Source organism: Schistocerca nitens, chromosome 7 (assembly GCF_023898315.1).
Source record: "Schistocerca nitens isolate TAMUIC-IGC-003100 chromosome 7, iqSchNite1.1, whole genome shotgun sequence".
NCBI classification, from domain to species: domain Eukaryota; kingdom Metazoa; phylum Arthropoda; class Insecta; order Orthoptera; family Acrididae; genus Schistocerca; species Schistocerca nitens.
The window spans coordinates 313,184,347-313,208,068 of record NC_064620.1 but is presented as its reverse complement, the minus strand read 5'-3'; the positions used below and the strand labels follow the sequence as shown (position 1 = coordinate 313,208,068).

The 23,722-nt window shown below is 40.5% G+C and overlaps 1 protein-coding gene across 1 annotated transcript in view; it reads right to left on the bottom strand.

Moving 5' to 3' along the window:
• LOC126194885 (oxysterol-binding protein-related protein 6-like) overlaps positions 1-23,722 on the bottom strand; it is a 277,022-nt gene that overhangs the window by 114,417 nt on the left and 138,883 nt on the right. The window lies entirely within an intron of this gene.

Here is a 23,722-nt window from a genome sequence, read left to right as displayed (position 1 = left end):
TTACCTGACAGAGACATCACGTACCGCATGCATGCATCCAAAAATCAACTTATAATTCATTCGTAAATCAACTTAAAATGTGTTCAAAAATGTTCAAAAACCAACAGGGATGCGTGTCATAATCATATGAACAATCGATAGACCAATGTGCGCTGGATGCTAGGCGCTTCGTGAAACAAGTTTTTTTTCCTCAAGAATATGAATGTGGTGCCCCCTTTTCCCTGTAGCATCTAGCTGCTTACTGTGACTGCTTGCACAACCAACAGCCACATTCCTGTAGCCAGAAGCAGGAGAATCTACTACTCAAATGTGACTTAACTGCGCAGGTGCGTGAGCCTGCTCGTAACTGCTAAAACGAATCTAATGTAAACAGTTGTGACTTCACCCTCATTGGGGGCAATTAGTTTTTATGAAGCATTGTATATTCTTCCACATTTTGCTGTTGGCAGATGCTTGCATAAGCACTGTGTGTCTTTGCTGTATACAGCACATTTCCTTTGCAATTTAAGTTATTTTTGTTTTTTTCTCTTGTTTATGTTTTATTGTTGAAGTATTATTCTGCAGTAGCAGGATACAGTAATATCCTTTGTTAGAGTATTGGTTCTTACCAGTCAAAATTACAAAAATTTAACAGAAAACTGAGTCAATGGAAAATTCCCCAAATTCTAAAAAATTCCCCGGTTTTCTCCCAGATTAAAAAATTCCCAGGTTTTTCCTGGATCTCCCAGTTGTGCTGGGTCGTATACACCCTGTAACAACTTCCTGGGTGAACAAAAAATTTGATTTTCGTTATTCCATATAGTTGCTGATGAAATTTAAAAATTTAAAATTCCATCATAATCTATTTATTTAGAGCCATAACCTTACATTAAGTAGCTGTTGCTGGTAGGAACCAAAATTACTAATGTTGTGCAGGTTGATAACGCACAATTTTTAAACTACGGAAGCTTGGTGCCATGCACTCTGACTGGCTGCGGGATTGCCCTGTTGCCGGATGCTCTGGACAAAGCATGATATGAATGCTTTGCCTGCTGGAGATCGCAATGTATCCAAAGCGGTCCGCATTCTTGGTAGTAGTGTACCAGTGCTCCACTTTGAAGGCCTGGGGCGAATCCGCCTGGGTCCCAACACATCCATTGTACTTTCGTGATAAGACATACTAGGAACAAACCCAGCAACAGCTGTTAGTTCGCATACAGAAAGTCTTTTACAAATTGTGTCAGCCCTATAAAAGGCCTTTTTTTGTAACTACGACATTGTTTACTTAAAGCAGGTGCTTGAACTGGCGACCCTCTGATGCAACACAAGCTTTGTAACGTCGAACAGTGTTTTGCCAAACTCTTTCAAAGATTCCTGGCAGTGCCCTGACGTGGCTGGCAGCATGTTGAATGCAATCCATTAATTCCTCTTTGTTTCTAGGTGATTCACATCCAGGTGGATGAACTACAACCTTGAAGAATCCCCACAGAAAAATGTCCTGTGATATCGGGGCCATGTCCTACGAGCACCTCTGCCATTTACCAAGCCATGAAAGAGTTCATTTAAATATCCGCATACAGCATGACTTACATGCGGGCACCCCATCATCCTGCAAACACATGTGTAGCCGTATGTCCAGGGGAACATCATCTAGCAGGTCAGGTAGAGTTTCTTGCAAAAAGTGAAGGTAATTTGCCCCAATAAGTTAAGGAGTAGATGGACCAGCCCAATCAGATGGTCACCCACAATGCCTGCCCAAATGTTGAGCAAAAATCATTCCTGGTGTCCGTGGACATACGTGACGTGAGGATTTCCCCTTGCCCAATAATGAATGTTTCGACTATGGTAAAGGCCATCCCAATGGAAGGTGAACTCATTGGTAAACAACACAATGGCAGGGAGTCGGGATCTAATACAACACGTTGCAGAAACCACCAGCAAAACCCTACCCTGTGTTCATAGTCTGCCACAGGCTTTAGGTCTTGGACAGGGTGGAAACTAAATGGATGCTGGCCGCCATCCTTTGAAACTTCCCAGACTAACCAATGAGTGACCCCCATGTCATGTCCAACCGCTCCAGTACTTGTCATAGGTGCTTCCTCAAAATGCTCAAGAACAGTCTCTTCAAATGACTCATCCCATTGTGTGTGAGGTTCCAGCATCCTCACGATATCCCACTAACGAGCCTGTTTCGCCAGGTCACTGGTGAATTGCTGTAAATGTTTGTGGGTGTAGGTGATGTCTTGCTGGGTACCGTACCTCATACAATGATCAAGCTTCATGCCCATTACCATTGGCCAGTCCATAAACAAAAACCACATCTCGTTGTTCTTCAAACAAATACTGTGCCGCCATGCTTACTATATGACTAAATCACACATGACGTGTGTGTGTGCGCTCCAAAACGAAGCTAATGTGTGAATGACCCTGGCATGAGGTGGAGGCAAACAGCAAGACCTATTCGACACGTGTTTTAATACCACAACCCTTTTTCGGATCCTGAATCCTCTTCCAGTTCCATTCCTACTCTCCCGAAGAGGGAATATGTGTAAGATCAGCAACTTACACCAATTTAATTGCTGCTTTGATGTTGTCTTTTCTGATTATCTGGATTCAAATTCACCAAAGATTTTGTTTTTTGTAGCAAATTAGTAATTTACACTAATTTAAGCTATTGTTTTGACATTGTTTACATTGGGCCTCACCAGTATGCAGAGTGAAAGAAACATGTTGGACTGAAAGCTGATGTACCATCACAATTTGTACATTATACAAACTTCAGGCACATGTTAAGAATAATTTTGGTATTGTAATTATGGAGTAATTAACGGTTAAATTTCTGATATTTCAAGTCATTGAAAGACAACTATTTTCATGTTTTCAAGCTAAAAAATTGTTTGAATCCCTAATAGAAATACGACATGATGATTTTTCAGTTAGAACCAAATATGCTCATGTTCTAATTGGTTCAGTTAACAGAACCGTAACTATAACTATACAGAAATGTAAAATTTTACTCATACAAAATTTAATTAATAGAATCTAGGCCTTTCATTCATTAAAACTAATCACACTGTTCACCAGTAAATGATAGGGTGAGCATTCTTTAAGTAAGTAAAACGATATATGCAAATTAATGAAATATATTGCTGCAATGATAAAACATGTAATTTATGGTCTTAATAGAAACAGATTCTTTCTTGTCATTGAATGAAATTATTCACTTTTTTTTTCGTGTAAATTTCTATGCAACTTGGGAAGACGTATGTAAAAATTTTAATCTAAAAAGTTTTATATGTAACAATGAGAGCAATTGTTTATCTAAAAACAAAGATGATGTGACTTACCAAACAAAAGCGCTGGCAGGTCGATAGACACACAAACATACACACAAACTTCTAGCTTTCGCAACCAACGGTTGCTTCGTCAGGAAAGAGGGAAGGAGAGGGAATAGAGATGATTTGTACGCCACCATAAGTCAGTCTGAGGTCAGTCTTATGTCAATCGTGAGAAAGTGTCAAGTTCACCACCGAAGATCTAGCGTGCAAAATACAATTCTTTCTGAACAAGAAATACTGGAATGTTTTTTAACCATTGCATAATTCCCATGTGGCGAAGCAGTAACATCAAGATGAACCTACGGCAGCATTAAGAAGCATCACCCCAGATTACACAACATACATATTATTTATCTGGTGGAGGATGTTCGTAATATGATGTGGTATTCTGTTTTCCTTGTGTTAAGCAACGATGTGCATCCCAAACTTCACCACACAAAAACATTTTCACTGGGTTACATTACAACGGTGAAAGTAGCTGGGATCTGTATAAAACTGCATCACATGCGAATGATTATTAAGTTTCAGGTGAAATAACTGTTTACAATGTACTGTGCCATATACCAGTATTGGGATGTGTGAGAATAATAAGGGACCAACACCAACAGCCAGTAGCACGGATTGTCAGATGAGTACCAAAACATTATTTACGTAACAGAGTAGCGAAACAGTGAACTGTTAGGAAGTGAAATTGCATGGTTTAAGTCAGGCAAAAATAATTGCATGTGACATACTTTGAAAATATAATAGGAAAGATAGTTTTTGGGAGTGTTTTTTTATCATCTCGTCAAGTTGTGCAGTATTAATCAAAATGATTAGTAGCAATATATTTTCTATACATGACCATGATGGAATCACAACAAGATCGGGTTGGCAGCTACATGCATCAACGCCAAATGTAAACACTCAGAGCCACGAGAATCCATCAAGTAGTATAATTTCACCTTTCCATGGATTTCAACAGTCAGAAAATATATTAGATGAACTTTCGAAATTATTAGATAGTAAACAGTCGGGGGAAGGGGGGGGGGGAGAATAAAACAACAGAAAGGACACCAAAAAGAATTTTAGAAAAATAGACAATGTTCTCGTAAAAATGGACCAGAAACTAGAAACAATTAGGGAAGATGTTAATAAGGTAAATAGGCAAATAGACAGTGTAAATGAAAGAGTGGGCAATGTAGAATCTGAAGTGGATAGTTTGAAGAACTTTGCTGTTACTGAATTGCAGCTAGTTAACAAACATATTGATGTAGTCGATTAACGAGTAAACAGAAGAGAAAACATTGTCACTGACAAACTTGGCAGACGAAAATCAGAGTTGTATAACGTACAAACTTAAACTGAAACCGAAAACAATTTCATTGACGAGAAAATAAAATTAAATTCTATACTTGTTTCAGAACAAATGTCTTCAGTAATCAGCAAAGTAAATGACATATCAAATAATCTTAAAACGGACAGGTCTGCACTGGGCATGCGAGAACATATGAAAGTGGAATTTGCTAAACAATATTTAGATGGAGAAGCATTATCCTGGGCTAACCAACATTTAACCCAGAAATGACATTTGTAGAATTTGAAAAATTATTTTTAAACAAATTTGGGTCAGAAAGTTCGCAGGCACGAATAAAATCAGAATTTTTGAATGGGAGTAGATTTTGCGAAGGAGAGATGAGAATGCAAGAATTCTGTGAAAAGCAGCTTAGGACATTAGCACATTAGATAACCCACTTGATGAATTAATCCAAGCTGAAGCGGCGTTTACCTGGCCGTGTTCAGTGGAGTCTTGTTTAGGGACCAGAAAACACTATTGAGTATCAGTTAGACCGTCAGTGAGAGCGCATCGCTAGTTCCTGCTACTACTAAGGTGATTACACCATTCGCTTTTTACATATTTTTACGAGCTTCAAACAGGAGCAACTTATTTTCAGTTATCTGTGTAGTTACTAGTTTATTTTTGTAATTTCTTGCGTGTTCAAGTGCTTACTAGGCACAATCTTTTATTTCAATAACAGTGTAGTGTACAGTACTGCCGTTGCTATCGACCGTTGTATCAACTCTCGTATCATGCAGCCTTTTGTTTGTTCTAACCAAACAACTGAGCTGTTCTCTCAGTGTCAGTTAGACCGTCAGCGAGAGTGCATTGCTAGTTCCTGCTACTAATAAGGCGAGTGCACCATTCAATTTTTACATATTTTTACGAGCTTCAAACAGGAGTAGTGCAGTAATGGATAGGAACTGTGATTGTTGTGTACAGACGCGAGCTGAGCTGGCGACCCTTCGCTCACAGCTTCAGGTTGTGTTGGCCTCCATCACACAGCTTGAGGCTGCTGCCAAGGGGCGTCACTGTGGGGAATCGGACCGGGGGGGGGGGATGCGAGGGACGTCAAGTACATCCCACGTGTCCTCCGATCGGTCCACTGCTGTGACCTCCCCGGGTACTGCCTGCACTGAGGTTGACCCCTCACCCGTGGTCGAGTGGGAGATCATTCCAAAGTCTGGCAGGCAGCGAAAAACTTTCCGTGGGGTTGATTGTAGGGCCTCCCCCGTTCGTTTGACGAACAGGTTTCGGGCATTATCTGTGGCTGATGATGTCTCTGAGCCGGATGCAGTCGTCCACCCCATTCCGGAGGAAGCTTCTAGGCCCGCAAGGTCTGGGCATTCACAGAGGGTGGGTTTGCTGGTAGTTGGGAGCTCCAACGTTAGGCGAGTAATGAGGCCCCTTAGGAATGTGGCTGCCAAGGAGGTGAAGGAAGCCAGTGTGCATTCTGTGTGCATTCCAGGGGGGAGTCGTTCTGGATGTGGAAAGGGTGCTTCTGGATGCGGCAAAGAGTACAGGGTGCAGCCAACTGCAGTGGATGGCTCATGTCGGTACCAATGACGTGTGACGCTTTGGATCTGAGCAGACTCTGTCTGGTTTCGGGTGGCTAGCGGAAATGGTAAAGACTGCCAGTCTTGCTTCCGAGATTAAGGCGGAGCTCACCATCTGCAGCATCATCAATAGAACCGACTGTGGTCCTTTGGTGCAGAGTTGAGTGGAGGGTCTGAATCGAGGCTCAGGGGGTTCTGTGACTGTGTAGGCTGCGGATTCCTTGACTTGCACCATCGGGTGGTGGGTTTCCGGGTTCCGCTTAATAGGTCAGGAGTCCACTACACACAGGAGGCAGCTACATGGGTAGTGGGGGACTGTATGGAAAGGACTGGGCGGTATTTTAGGTTAGGGGGTCTCAGGGAACCACAGAAGGGGCGTCCGTCAGAAAGTGGGCAGGTAAAACACAGTAAGGATAGATCAAATATAGTTGGTGGTGGAGTATTTATTGCTGTCAGCGGTAGTTTGCCTTGTAGCGAAATTGAAGTAGATAGCTCACGTGATATAGTATGGGTAGAGGTTATACCTGACAATCGGACTAAACTATTAACTGGATCGTTTTACCGACCCCCCGACTCAGAAGACATAGTTGCTGAACAGTTCAAAGAAAACTTGAATCTCAGTTCAAATAAGTACCCTGCTCATACAATTATAGTCAGTGGTGACTTCAATCTACCCTCAATATGCTGGAAAAATTATACGTTTAAAGCCAACGGCAGGCATAAAACATCATCCGAAATTGTACTGAATGCTTTCTCAGAAAATTATTTTGAACAATTAGTTCATGAGCCCACTCAAAGCGTAAATGGTTGCGAAAGCATAGTTGACCTTCTAGCAACAAATAATCTTGGACAAATAGTGAGTTTTGTGATGAATACAGGGATTAGCGAGCACAAGGCAGTTGCTGCTAGGCTGAATACCGTAACACCTACAACCATCAAAAAGAAATGCAATGTATATCTATTCAAAAAAGCTGATAAAAATGCTCTTAATGCCTTTTTAAGAGACAGTCTTCATTCCTTCCAATCTGATCATGTAAGTGTAGAAAAGTTGTGGAATGTTTTCAAAGAGAGAGTATTGACAAAAATTGAGAGATATATACCACATAAATTAACAAGTGATGGTACTGATCCCCCATGGTACACAAAACGGGTCAGATCATTGTTGCAAAAGCAAAGAAAAAAGGATGTTAAATTTAAAAGAATGCAAAATCCCCAAGATTGGAAAAGTTTTACAGAAGTTCGAAATATGGTGTTACGTCAATGGGAGATGCTTTTAATAATTTCCACAACGAAATTCTGTCTCGAAATCTGGCATAAAACCCAAAGAGATTCCGGTTATACACAAAACACACCAGTGGCAAGACATAATCAATACCTTCACTGCACGATAACAATGGTGAAGTCACTGATGACAGTGCCACTAAAGCAGAGTTATTAAACACGGTTTTCCGAAACTCCTTCACCGAAGAAGACGAAGTAAATATTCCTGAATTCCAATCAAGAAAATCTGCCAAGATGAGAAACATAGAAGTAGATATCCTAGGTGTAACAAAGCAGCTTAAATCGCTTAATAAAGGCAAGAACTCCGGTCCAGATTGTATACCAGTCAGGTTCCTCTCAGAGTATGCTGATAAAATAGCTCCATATTTAGCAATTACATACAACCACTCGCTCACAGAAAGATACATACCTAAAAACTGGAAAATTGTTCAAGTCACACCAATACCAAAAAAGGGAAGTAGGAGTAATCCGCTGAATTACAGACCTATATCACTAATGTCGATTTGCAGTAGGGTTTTAGAACATATACTGTATTCGAACATTATGAAGTACCTCGAAGAAAATGATTTATTGACATATAGTCAGCATGGATTCAGAAAATATCGTTCTTCTGAAACACAACTAGCTCTTTATACTCCAGAAGTAATAAGTGCTATTGACAGGGGATGTCAAATTGATTCCATATGTTTAGATTTCCAGAAGGCTTTCAACACCATTCCTCACAAGCGTCTTCTAATCAAACTGCGTGCCTACGGAGTATTGCCTCAGTTGTGCGACTGGATTCGTGATTTCCTGTCAGAAAGGACACAGTTCGTAGTAATAGATGGAAAGTCATCAAGTAAAACAAAAGTAATATCCGGCGTCCCCCAAGGAAGTGTTATAGGCCCTCTATTGTTCCTGATCTATATTAACGACATAGGAGACAATCTGAGTAGCCGTCTTAGATTGTTTGCAGATGATGCTGTCATTTACCGTCTTGTAAAGTCATTGGATGATCAAAATGACTTGCAAAATGATTTAGATAAGATATCTATATGGTGCGAAAAGTGGCAATTGACCCTGAATAAAGAAAAGAGCGAAGTTATTCACATGAGTACTAAAAGAAATCAGCTAAATTTCGATTATGTAATAAGTCACACAAATCTGAGGGCTGTAAATTCAACTAAATACTTAGGGATTACTATTACGAATAACCTAAATTGGAACGATCACATAGATAATATTGTGGGTAAAGCAAACCAAAGACTGCGATTCATTGTCAGAACACTTAGAAGGTGCAACAGGTCTACCAAAGAGACTGCTTACACTATGCTTGTCTGCCCTATTCTGGAGTACTGCTGTGCGGCGTGGGATCCGCATCAGGTGGGACTGACGGATGACATCGAAAAAGTACAAAGAAGGGCAGCTCGTTTTCTATTATTGTGAAATAGGAGAGAGAGTGCCACAGACATGATACGTGAATTGGAATGGCAATCATTAAAACAAAGGCATTTTTCATTGCAACGGGATCTTCTCATGAAATTTCAATCACCAATTTTCTCCTCCGATTATGAAAACATTCTGTTGGCACCCACCTACAGAGGGAGAAATGATCATCACGATAAAATAAGAGAAATCAGGGCTCGCAATGAAAAATTTAAGTGCTCGTTTTTCCCACATGCCATTCGAGAGTGGAACGGTAGAGAGACAGCATGAAGGTGGTTGATTGAACCCTCTATCAGGCACTTTATTGTGAATAGCAGAATAATCACGAGATGTAGATGAATTTCTGAAATACATAGATAAATTAGATTGTGCTCGGGAGAACAGTTTTCTGAATGGTAGGTCATCACAACACCACTAGAACAACAACAACAGGAACAATAATAATAGATATTGGTAGTAGAAGTAATAATAATTTTGATAACAACTATCACAACCAGAGTAGTAGTAGTAATAATAATATAATAATAATAATAATAATAATAAAAATGCACAGGGAAGAAGTAATCAGAGGAGAAATGGTAACAGATATGAAAATAATAATCAGGAAAACAGGTAAACACCTCATTGCGAGCCTGTCAGTTTGAAGTGAAGAACAGTTACAGAAATCAGGCTAGAGGTAGGAGAGGAAGGTGAAGTTCAGGTCACAGACACCACAATAGAAACAATAATTATCAGATAAACATAGTTAATTATGATAAGCATTCTGGGACTTCATGCTGACGGAAATGGGTGAAGATACTAGTAAAGTATAAAATAAATTTAATCTTAGTACAGTTGATTTGACTAACTTATTTGATGAGAGTTGTGTGTTTAGTAACAGTAACAGTTACAATGATGCTCCTGAGTATGGTTTAGTAAGCTTATTTTATGATGATCAATTTTCAGTGTTGTCTGAAAAAGATGTGGAGGAAAGCAAAGACACAAGTTCTGGTACTTTTGATAGTGATTGTGATATGGAGACAAGTGTAGTTGAAGTTGAGATTCATGTAAATGCAGATGATGTTGCAAATGAGTATTTTGAGATTGTTGATGGTGAACATGATGTTATATTTTATGATGAATTAGATGGTACGATTTATGTGGAAGTACTAGACAATGATATGAGTAATGGAATGATAGGATATGATGATTTGGACTTAGAAAAACAAATGCATGAAAATCAGTTGATACCCATTGAGATACTACATGGTTGTTACAGAAAGGAGGCTCAAGATAAGCTAATTAGTGATAAGATACTGAAAGTATTGGATGAAAATGAGGAGGCTATAGGAAACGGTGATTACTATGATAGTATTTGCACACACACTCTAGTTGTACGCTACCAATAAGTACTTTACAACCAAAGATAGGAAATGAGGTTCAAGTAAATGCTGATATAAATTGTAGGGATAGTGAAGATGATTTATTGGCAGAAGACAATGAAAGTAATAAGCATGAAATACCCAGTAGTCCCTATATTGAAAATCTGCAGGCAACTGGAAGGGAGTTTGTTGGACAATGGTAGCCCGGCAAGTGGTGTGTCTGGAAAATTAAGAGAGAGATTAAAGAACACTGAACAGTATACTGAATTTCCAATTACTAGTGTTAAAATAAAAGGATCCACTGGTAAACTTCGTAAATTAATCAGTAGTCAAGCATTAATTTCATTTACTGTCAGTAATGATGTATTTGAACCCGGGATGTCTTGTAATAACTAACCCGAAAGAACACATGTTGTTAGAGCTGAATTGGATACTGAAAGTTAATGCTAGGTTTGATTGGTTAAATATGAAGTTATATGTTATTGATCCAATTTCTGCTGTTCATGGTGAAACTAAATTATACATAATGTTTGATGAGAATTATAGCAATAATTTAAGAGTGAAACTATTTGATGACAGATTATTTAGGTGAAGATAATGAGTATTTTTATAATCAGGTGGTTAATGAAGACTTTTCTCAATTAGTACTGGACAAACATAACTCGGCAGGAAATTTAAGTAGTGATGAAAAACGTGACTTGGAGGTATTCCTGTGGGAATATAATAGTGTTTTCAGTGACAAGTCATGCAGGGTGAAAGATTACATATGTAAGTTAAAACTGAGACCACATACACCATTTTTCATTAAGCCATACGGAGTACCTATTTGTAAGAGGAAGGTTGTTGAAAAAGAGTTGGAGAAATTGCAAAGTTGAGGGATAACAGAAAGGAGTAGCAGTCAGTACAACAATCCTAAGGCTGTAGTAGCTAAGAAAGATGGCGGCGTTAGAATAGTATTTGACTCTTGACATTTAAATAATTTTTTGGAAAAGAAAAGTGACCACCCAGCATCAATGGAGGAATTGTTGTATAAATTTCATGATGCAAATTATTTTAAAAGTTTGGATTTGACATCAGGATTTCATCAAATTACTTTAGAACCCAATTCTTGGTACCACACTGCACTTTTATGTAATGGGAAAAGTTTTCAATACTGAGTAGCACCTTTCGGATTAAACTTATCAGTTGCTGAATTTATCAGGGCTTTGGATTTTATTTTGGGAAGTGAGTTACTTTCTAAATTAATCATTTATGTTGATGACATTCTGGTAGTCAGTAAAGCTTGGGATGAACATATGGAAATTCTGAAAGCTACTGCAATTTAATTTAGGCAGGGGGGTACGACATTAAAATTGGAAAAATGTAAATTTGCATTAAAAGAGGCGAAATTTCTTGGGCACATTATTAATAAGGAAGGAATTCTGCCTGATAAAGACAAATTGTTAGCCACTGCAGTTTTCCCCAAACCGAGATCAAAGAAGGAACTTGGGTCATTTAATGGTTTATGCAATTTCTTTAGGAAATATATAAGGACACAAACTTTAAATGTGCTATGTCTTCTTGTGCTTTCAGAAAAGAACAGTATTTGGGAATGGACTCACAAATGTCAAGTAGCTTTCAATGAGATTAAGAGACAACTTGTCAATAGTGAAATCTTACGCAGGCCAGACTTAATTTTATCATTTTGAATGATGACAGATGTGTGTGATTAAAGCTTAGGAGCTTGTTTATTTCAACAGAAGGAAGTTGAGGGAGAGACCATGCAGTGTGCTATTAGTTTTGCCAATAGAAGTTTACAAAACCATGAAAAAATTATACAGTCGCCAAGAAGGAACTTTTAGCCATTGTTTGGGGGTGTAAAAATTTCAAAATTATTTAGTTGGACACAAAGTCATTATATATGCAGACCACAAAGCTTTGTGCTACATTGAGGAGTGTAAACTATATCTCAGTAGGATTACCAGGTGTGTAGTTTTCTTACATAAATTTGACTATTCAATCCAGTACATTCGAGGCGATCAGAATGTAGTTGCTGATGCTCTGTCTAGATTACCAGTAGGAAGTAACCTGGATGGTAAGAGTATTCAAGAAAATAGGAATTTTATGATCATGTACATTCAAGTGATTAAAGAACAGGAAGAAATTGCGAGAATCTGAAGATAACTGAAACATAATCAAAATCAGGATCATACATGGAAATTAGTTAAGAACTACTTAGGTAAGAAAGGATGTAATAAGATAAAACAGTATTACCAAATGTTTAAAGGAATTTTATTTAGAACAAGTAGTTCCCACTCAGATAAGTGGAAAGTTTGTTGGCCTAGACAAAATTCCGCCCTTTGATTAACTACATACACAAGAATTACAGCCATTGTGGATCCATGAAGTGTATCCAAAAGATATAGGAAAATGTGTATTTTGATAATATCTGCAGGAGGGTTAAAAAGTGTTCGAGTTCTTGGGATCGATGTCAGAGAGTAAAGTTTACTAACCAGAAGCATAAAGGTTTCATGCAGAACATAATTCCATAAGGTAAGTCGGAACTAGTCATAATTGACTTATTTGGTCAACTTCCCTGCACTGAAGAAGGCTACACATATTTGTTTGTTACTGTCAGGTTGCTTTCAAAACTGGTAAAGCTGCACCCTTTGAAGAAACTACAAATAAGAAAATTATTCAGTGTTTTACTAATGACTATTTTAGGAATGTTGGCAAACCACATGCTTTGCTGTCAGATAATGGAAGTCAGTTCACATCAGGTACATGAAAGGAATTTATTAACAATGAGAACAGCAAGCACATTTTAATATCTGTGTATTCTCCATCGAACAATCCTACAGAGAGGTACATGAGGGAAATTGGTAGGGTATGCAGAACATACTGTTCCAAGCATCATATGAATTGGTACACTTCTGTAAGTCAGTTTCAAGACATTCTAAATAGTTTGCAACATACTACAGCTGGATTCACACCATATGAAGTTCATTTTAATCAGAAACCTGCTAACTTACTAGGTGAATTGATTGAGTTTACAGCTTGTACAGAGTTAACTCCTGATGAGAGGGTTGGTTGGCTGGTTGGTTTAAAAGAGGGGGAAGGGACCTAACTACGAGGTCATCGGTCCCTTGTTCCTAATGAAACAATGCCACAAGTGTGAGAATAGAACAGATGAGGCATATAACACAAAACCCCAAGAATGAAGGAAAGGCAACAAACACTAAAAGGAACAAAAGAGGACAAGAAGACAACAGAGAGACGCTAGAAACAGACGAGAGTAAAACAAGAAAGCAGATTACAGTGGCTGGACAACCACAAGAATAAAAAGGAAAAGCCCGCCACTCTGCAACACATTAAAACCTCCACCCTAAAATCACTAGGGTGGAGGACACAGAGGGACAAAGTACATACACTAAAACTTAGCTCAAATGATAAAACCCATCCTCATGAATAAAAAGTAAAACTGAATCAGCCAATGAGGTGTCGTCAGATAAAATGAGCAGCAACGACTCCGGTAACCCAAGATTTTATCGCTGGGCAGACAAAGAGGGACAGTGCAACAGAGTATAAGCCACTGTCAACCGGGCGCCGCACTGACACTGAGGCAGGTCTTCGTGGTGCAAGAGCTAATTGTGGCTCGCCCAAGCGTAGCCAACGCAGAGCCGGCAGAGAACAACTGATTCCCTGTGAGAGGCCTGCATGGAAGACTTCCACACATATGCAGTCTCCTTGAAGACAGTTTGTTGTGTGTACTGTTATGCAATTCTGTCTCCCAAAGCCAAAAAACCCTGCGGTGTAAGTCAGAACACAGGTCAGGTTCAGTGATGCCAATCTCCAGAAGCGGTTTCCATGTAGCCTGTTTGGCCAGCCTGTTGGCAACTGCGTTGCCTGGGATGCTGACGTGTCTTGGGGTCCACACAAACAACACTGAATGACAGGACCGGTCCAGGGCATAGATGGATTCCTGGATGGATGCCACCAAAGGATGGCGAGGGTAGCACTGGTCGATAGCATGCAGGCTGCTCAAGGAGTCAGCACACAGAAGAAATGATTCCGAAGGGCACGAATGGATACAATGAAGTGCACGAGTTATGGCCACCAGCTCTGCAGTGAATACACTGCAGCCATTGGGCAAGGAATGTTGTTCAATATGGCCTCTGTGGACAAAGGTGAAGCCAACATTACCATCAGCCATCGAGCTGTCGATGTAAACCACTTCAGAGCCTTGGAACACTTCAAGAATCAAAAGGAAGTGACAGCGAAGATCCACAGGGTTAGCAGAGTCCTTAGGAAAACGCAAAAAGTCCAGGCAAAGCTTCGGCCTACGGCTACACCACAGAGGTGTACATGAATGGACGTTGAGGAGAGGCTGTGAAGGGAAGGACGCCACTTCAGACAGAAGCAAACGCACGCGAACCGCAATCGTTAGCCCTGAACTGATTAGCCTATGCGGGAGGTGAACCACCATGGTTGGGAAAAGAAAATGGTAGTTAGGATGTTCAAGAGAGCTATGAACTTGTGCAACATAATTGGCGAGCAGTTGTGCACGTCTGATCTTCAATGGACGGACTCCAGCCTCCACCAGTACACTTGTCACCGGACACATCCGAAAAGCTCCTGTTGCTAGTCAAACTCCACAATGGTGCAATGGGTCGAGCTAACGCAATGCTGAGGGCACCGCAAATCCATAAATCACACTCCCATAGTCAAGTCGGGATTGAACAAGGGCTCTGTAGAGCTGCTGCAGCGTGGAGCAATGTGCACCCCAGTTGGTGTTGCTCAGGCAGCGGAGGGCATTGAGGTACTGCCAACACTTCCGTTTAAGCTGACGAAGATGAGGAAGCCAAGTCAAACAAGCGTAGAAAACTAGACCTAAGAATCGATATGTCTTCACTACAGTGAGTGGATCATCATTAAGGTAAAGTGCTGGTTCCGGATGAATGGCATGATGCCGACAGAAATGCATAAAACTGGAAGCCATGGGCTAGAGCCCATGACTGTGGCTTGTGGATGGCTAACTGTTGGTGACACTCAGCAACACCAGTACTGGAGCAGCAGTATGAAATGCAGAAGTCGTCTGCATACAGAGAAAGTGAGACGGAGAGCCCGACAGCTGCTGCTAGACCGTTAATGGCCACTAAAAATAGAGAGACACTCAATACAGAGCCCTGCAAGACTCCATTCCCCTGGATATGGATGGAACTATGGGCGGCACCAATTTTGATATGGAAAGTACGGAGTGACAGGAAGTTTTGGATAAAAATCAGGAGTGGCCCCCTGAGACCCCACTCATACAATGTGGCAATGATATGATGTTGCCAGGTCATGTCATATACTTCTCGTAAATCAAAAAAGACGGCAACCAGGTGTTAGCGTCAGGAAAAGGCTGTTCGGATGACAGACTCGAGGGACACAAGATTACCAATGGTATAGCAACCCTGGCGGAAGCCGCCCTGACATGTAGCCAGTATGCCACATGACTCCAGGACCCGACCCAACTGCCGACACACCATACGTTAGAGAAGCTTACAAAGAATGTTGGAGAGGCTGATGGGCCAATAGCTATCCACATCAAGCGGGTTTTTACCAGGTTTGAGCACCGGAATAATGGTGCTCTCCTGCCTTTGCGATGGAAAGACGCCATCACACATCCGGCTGAAGATGACAAGGATATGTTACTTGTAGTCAGATGAGAGATGTTTAATCACCTGGCTGTGGATCCGATCAGGCCAAGGAGCTGTGTCAGGGCAATGTGCAAGAGCACTGAGGAGCTCCCACTCTGTAAATGGGGCATTGCAGGATTCACTGTGACGTGTAGTGAATGAGAGGAATTTCCATTCCAGCCGCCGTCTGAGGGTGCAAAAGGCTGGGGGGTAATTCTCTAACGCAGAGGCTCGAGCAAAGTGCTCAGCAATCGCATTTGTGTCGGTAGATAACACGCCATTTATGGTAAAACCAGGAACATCTGTAGGGGTCTGGTACCCAAAAAGATGTTTGATCTTTGCCCAAACTTGGGAAGGTGGCGTATGGCACCCAATGGTCGAGACGTATCTCTCCCAACACTCCTACTTCCTCGTTTGATAAGTTGGTGAACGTGGGCATATAGCTGTTTAAAGGCTATGAGGTGCTCCAGGGAAGGGTACCGCTTATGCCGCTGCAGAGCTCGCTGTCGCTCTTCAATTGCTTCAGCGACTTCCGGCGACCACCAAGGGACTGCCTTACGCCGGAGGCACCCTAAAGAGTGAGAGATCACGTTTTCTGCCGCAGAAACAATTGTTGTAGTCACCTGCTCAACCATCACATCGGTGTTACCCTGTGGGGGAGTTTCAACGGTGACAGCAGAGGTGAAAGTTTCCCAGTCCGCCTTGTTTAAAACCCCTATGAGCAGGCGTCCATGGGCCTGACGCCGGGGCACTGACAGGAAGATGGGGTAGTGGTCACTACCACACAGGTCATCATGAGCTCTCCAGTGAATAGATGGGAGAAGTCCTGGGCTGCAAATTGATAAATCAATGGCCAATTAACTACCATGAGCCACACTGAAATATGTGGCGGCCCAGTATTTAACAGGCAGAGGTCAAACTGAGACAGTAAAGTTTCGACATCTCTGCCTCGCCCAATAAGCATGGTACCACCCCACCAGGGGTTATGGGCATTACGATCTCCTAAAAGTAGGAAAGGTTTAGGGAGTTGATCAATCAGTGCAGCTAATACATTCAGGGGTACTACCTCATCTGGAGGAAGATATATATTGCAGACAGTTATTTCCTGTGGCATCCTTCCTTATTCTGACAGCTACAGCTTCAAGAGGGGTTTGAAGGGGCACAGAGTCACTACAGATTGAGTTTAGGACAAGAACAAAAACTCCACCAGACACTCAATTATAGTCGCTACAGTTCCTATAATATCCCTTATAGTCACGGAGGGCAGGTGTGTGCATTGCCGGGAACCAGGTTTCTTGAGGGGCAATGCACATAGCAGACGTGTAAAGCATATTGCCGTAGCTCAGCCAGGTGGTGGAAAAAACTGCCGCATTTCCACTGGAGAATGACGTCATCATGAGACTGGGAAGTATGGAACATTCAATGAGGCACTTTACGCCTCAGTCACCTGCTGCCACCGACTTATTGCCCGAGCAGTCTACGTCCATTGGGTCTGAGTGTCTGGCAAGATCTAGGTCCTCAGCAGACGCCAGAATCTCTACCCCATCCTCTGACACACAGCTTGCAAGTAGTAGTGGTGTGGGTGCCACTGCAATTCCCTTGGTCTCAGGGGTATTCTATTTGGTTTTCTCCCACTGCTCCTTGGGTTTCCCTGCCTGGGAGGGCTCCACTGGCTCAGTCTCAGGGACTGAGAATGAGCGTGAAGCCCTACGACCAGCTGCTTTTGAGCTCTTCAGCCACCGGTGGGTGTCACCTTTCCCACTAGCAAAAACCTGGGAAGGGAGTGACCGAAGGGACTCCTACCTAGTGAGAAAAGCCGAAGAAGACTTATGCTTCTCTGGCTTAGAAGTGGGGACAGACGTAGCCGATGGTTCAGGAGGGGGTGGGGAGTTGCGCCCACAGTAGGTGGTGCGGGAGCAACAGGGAGGGAAATGCCCCCCACCATCAAGGGGGCAGGTGTAGTCTTCCGACTCTGAGAGATGACTGGGGTTGGCGGAGCTGATGGTGCCAGAACTGTTGTAGTGGTGGCACAAGACGATGTCGTACGTACAGGATGCAGGTGTTCAAATTTTCTCTTAGCCTCAGTGTAGGTCAGTCGGTCCAGGGTCTTGCACTCCATGATTTTCCTTTCTTTCTGGAGAATCCTGCAGTCTGGCAAGCAAGGTGAATGGTGCTTTCCACAGTTGACACAGATGGGAGGCGGGGTACACTCACTGTGTGTACCATGTGTCTGGTAAGCAGAAGGACTCCAGCTAATGTAGTATCTGCTTCAACATCTTTATATTTCGGTACTACATTCCTTATTCATTCGATTTACATTTAGTTTCTTGTCACATGTTTAGATCAGTTATTGGTATACGAAGTGCTTCACTGACTTTAAATGCGAACATTTTTAGGTTAGGCTTTACTGTGACTGTTACTGACATTAAATGAAACAACAAGTTTACTGTGCCAATAAATAAAATAAAACGGTGACTGGTAACAGTAAACTTGTTGTTTCATTTAGTGCTTCACTGATTTGAAAATAGCATCTTACCTCATCTATACTGATAGGAACTGACAACAATATGAATTTTGAAGAGAAGTATAGCCAACTGGATAATACACATACATTTGTCTACGTAACACTAGTTTATCAACAGGAACTATGGTATAATCTTGGTCGCTTGTATAACATTTGGTATTATTTCACATCTTTACGATTTTATAATTTTTCAACATCATGTAAATCTGAAACACTTAGTACATATATGATTGAATGTTCAGCATGATTATTATGGAGACCTTTAGAGACAATTGACATAAATTACATTGCATAAACTTAGCCTGCTATTTGAAGTTTATACATGACACACATTCTATGGATTACAATTATTTACTTGTTATTTACTTTATCTTGACTATAATGAATCCCACTGCTTTGCGGTAAATATGGTGTTGTCTCTGAAAGCTTTTGATTAATATGATTTAGGAGTATTTTGCTTGCTGTTGTCCTAGAATGACAATAGTATTATTAGTGGATTTTGGCTGCATGGTTACAGATGACCAAGGTCTCAATGAGATATATGTGTTGGCTGATTAGTCTAAGGAAGGCATCAGTCAGATAGGAGATATTTTGATATGATGCTCCGGCTGGACATAAACCATTTCTTTTTTTGGAGTTTAAGATATGTTTCAGTACGTCAAGTGTATTACTCTGTTTTGCATTATGCTTGTGCTTTTATCTATATTTGATTCTGTGTATGTTTTCGTGTCACATTTTCTATACTGGTTGTCAGCATTCATCATATATGTTCTTTAGTATTTTGATGCTCAACATTGTCATGTGGTATTTTTGGTATTTTGGCTCATCTTAATCAATTATATTTTCTGCACATGACCATCTGACCAACATATTTTCTGTTACATAAAATTTCTTACATATAACTTAAGCATACATACATATTCAGTTTTCTCTCTCAATTTAACCTCCATGTCGGATTTTGCCACAGATACTTCCACATCACCCTTGTTAAACCACTTCTGTCGGGATGCGTTTTCATATCAATGAATTGATATCAGTGATATATACGAGTATTGTCATTGTGTTTCTTCAACTGCTTATTCAGGACACTATTGAATACTTACATTCCTTTTCTTACTGAATCATTTAAGGACCAACATATGTATTTATCTTCAACCAAGAATTCGTATTAAAGTGTGGTATGAAACAATTAGACAGTGACTGAACATAATCTGCAAAATCATTTTCGTCATGTTTTATTACAGTATGAACATGAATAATTTTGTTTATCTGAAAGATTTTCCCATATTAGACATGAGTTGTAACCATTGTCTGTTGTCTGTTACACATTTCTTGTGAATAAAACCTCATCGTTGAGTAAAGTTCGGGCCTGATGAACTCGGCAGTTTGGATTTTTCAGGTCAGTCCAATCATCGCAAACATAGGCATTGAATATTTTCAATTTGGTTTGAGGTGTCTCATGCCAAATTCTAGCTTCATGTAATTTTGCTTAGTATAACCATTTGATCTGTTTTTCAGTTGTGATGTCATGATTTTGGACATCCTAATTAAAGTTAAACTTTCAAAATGCTGTAGAAATAACACCACTGGTCAGAATGATATCAAATTGCAACGGAATATTATCGTAGAAGGGCAAAAACGTATGGCAGAAGAAAAAAAAAATATTGTGAAAATTGATCAATAGATGGCACTGTATGTGTCAGAATACGTAAATGAAAATACCTGTCATGTTCGTGATGACCGTCTCAAAGCAGGATTGTGCTCAGCTTGTACAGCTATATTACAAGACTGATGACTGTGCACATGTCACTCAGCAGAAGTTCCAGACACTGAAGGTTTTGAAAAAAAGCCGTTGGTCCAATGACTGCCATGGGTCTGGAGAAAATGATTCGGAATTTCGAAAAGACAGGTTCTTTTGGTGTGCAACCTGGTAGAGGGAGGAAATGAATTGATTGGACGTGAGTGGAAGCAGTGGCCACAGCAATGCAAGAGGAGACAAGTGGTGGTGTGCAAACATGTAGTGCACGGAGAATTGCCCGTACACTGGACATACCCATGAGCACGGTGCATAAAATCCTACGAAACATCTTTCTTTACTATCCATTTTAAATTACCCATGTGCATGAGTTGCTTCCTGTTGACCAGCCAGCATGAGAGACCTTTGCTTTAGAATTTCTTGTTCATATGGAAGTGGACAATGATTGTCTGTGGAAGATTTTGTGGATACTTCCATCTGACAGGATATGTGAATACACAGAACTGTCGAATATGGGTAACAGAAAATCCACACGCAAATCAACTAGTATCACTTCATCCTGAACAGGTCACTGTGTGGTGAAGGTTTATGGCATCATTGATCATAGGGCCATATTTTTACGAAGAGGCAGGTGCTTCCAGTACCGTAACCTGTACTGTCACTGGTAAACGCTACGAGTGTCTTTTGCACAACTACATCATTCCAGCTCTCCAACAGCGTGGATGTGTGGATGGGATCATTTTTATGCAAAATGGTGCACCTCTGCACATTGCAAATCCAATTAAGCAGCTGCTGAAGCGTCATTTCGGAAATGGTAGAATTATCAACTGCCATTTCCCTACAGCCTGCCTGTCCTGGTCACCTGATATTAATCTGTGTGACTTCTGGCTGTGGGGCTACCTGAAAGATGATGTGTTCAGTGTTCCGACTGTAAACATAGCTGCACTGAAGGCATGCACTGTGCAACACATTCTGAATGTGGCCCCGGAAACACTTAAATCAGTTGTGGAATTTCAGCTTGTTGCAGAAAACAGTGGACAGCATATTGAACATGTTTTGCGCCAGTTACACAGAAATTAATAATCCGATTTGATTTTGACTGATGCTTTTTATACTTTTTTTGGCCTCCGGACAATTAAAAACCGATGCGATTTATGCTTTTTATGCGGTTTTTAGCCTCAGGACAATTAAAAACCAATTTTTCCCATCCAATGTGATATGACCTTGTCATGGTGGATGGTCTTCTGTAACTAATAGTATCACACCTGTACACCCATGCACACTGAGTAGTATAGCTTGTTTAATGTCAAACTTACACCTTAGGCATTGTTGTAGGATTCATTTGTCATTTGTAGTCTACTAGTATTAAATTATGATGCTTACAGAACTATCTATTGCTACATTTTGTAACTATTCATTTTTCTTCTTCTATACGATTTCTCCCTTCTCCGATAATATTCCATTCCAATTTGATGTCATTCGGACCAGTGGTGTTATTTCTACAGCAGTTTGAAAGTTTAACTTTAATTATAATCACCCTGTGTCTTGTACGTTAACTCTTGTAATTGATTGTATGTTAGGTGTAAATGATTTTGTTCAAATACAACTTGTTTTGTGGCCTTACAGTCACTTGCTGCAACCGCATTTCCTTTGAGTGGATGAACTTTGTACATTTCTATGCACTACCTAGGTCTCACTTAAACTGGAGGGAACTCTCCTTTGCATTTTCTCATATATACTTTAAATTAGTATTCTTCCATGCTTTGATGTAGGATCTGATTTGTCATTCATGGACACAAATATACATTTTATCTGGTAAAGTAGGTTAGATCTTGTGTTATCCACTTGAATTTTGCTTTGTCACACTGTATTTTACAAATAACTCTTTACATTGTACAGTTCACTATATTTCCGAATTGGAAGTTACACTATGACTATATTAACTAACAATTATGGGATATATGTATGTATGAGTAAATGAATGATGATCATGTGCTGATACAAATTTGAAACAAACTGAGAAAGGAGTTGGAACAAAGAGATGTGTAGTGGAGTATGGTAAGACACAGCACTTTATACTGATATACAGTTTACTGCATTTGATAAACTCCTAGAGGTGAGAGGCACAGGAAGCAACTTGTGCACATGGATAGTTTTGAATGGTTAGCAAAGAAGGCTGTTTCGTACAATTTTATGCATCATGCTTATGGTTATGTCCAATGTTTGGGCAATTCTCCATGCACTGCACGTTTGCACACCACCACTTGTGGACAATGATTGGCCGGGGAAGAGTTTTTGGACACACAAAGCCCACTTCCATCTGACAGGATATGTCAATACACAGAATTGTCAAATATGGGCAATGGAAAATCCACATGCAAATCAACCAGTACCACTTCATTCTTAAAAGGTTACTGGGTGTGCGGGTTTATGGCATTATTTATCATAGAGCCACATTTTTTTCAAAGAGATAGGTGCTTCCAGTCCTATTACCTGTACTGTCACTGGTAAGCACTATGAGAGTCTTTTTTATGCAAAATGGTGCACCTCCACACATTGCAAATCCAATTAAGCAGCTGCTAAAGTGCCATTTCAGAAATGCTAGAATTATCAGCCGCCATTGCCCTACAGCCTGGCTGTCCCGATCACCTGACCTTAATCCGTGTGACTTCTGGCTGTGGGGCTATCTGAAGGATGTTGTATTCAGTGTTCCAATTGCAAACTTAGCTGCACTGAAGATATGCAATGCACAACACATTCTAAACGTGACCCTGGAAACACTTCGATCAGTTGGGGAAAATGCTATTTCTCGGTTTCAACTTGTTGCAAAGTACGGTGGGCAGCATATTGAACACGTTTTGCGCCAGACACAGAAATTAATAATCCGATTTGATTTTGATTGATTCTTTTTATGTGGTTTTTGGCCTCAGGAAAACTAAAAACGGATGTGATTGATGCTCTTTACGCTGTTTTTGGCCTCCGGACAATTAAAAACCAATGTGAGTGATGCTTTTTGTGCGGTGTTTGGCCTCAGGACAATTAAAAACCAATTTTTCCCATCCAATGTGATATGACCTTGCCATGGTGGATGGGCTTACATAACTAACAGTACCACACCTGTACACCCATGCACTCTGAGTAGTATCGTTTGTTTAACATAAAACATACTCCTTAGGCATTTTTGTACGATTCATTTGTCATTTGTAGTTGACCACTATTAAGTTATGATGCTTACAATGCCAGCTATTGCTACATTTTGTAACTATTTATTTTTCTTCTGCTTTACGTTTTCCCCCTTCACTGATAATATTCTGTTGCAATTTGACATCATTCTGAACAGTGGTGTTACTTCTACAGCGGTTTGAAAGTTTAACTTTAATTATAATCACCCTTTACAAGCACGACAACGGTTAACATGTCTAAAAATTGCTGAATAAAAGAATGTGAAAGAAAGTTGGAGATTAGTCAAATAATTTCTTGTAACACTGATAAGAAGTTGACAGTGTTAGACAGTGCCCAATAAG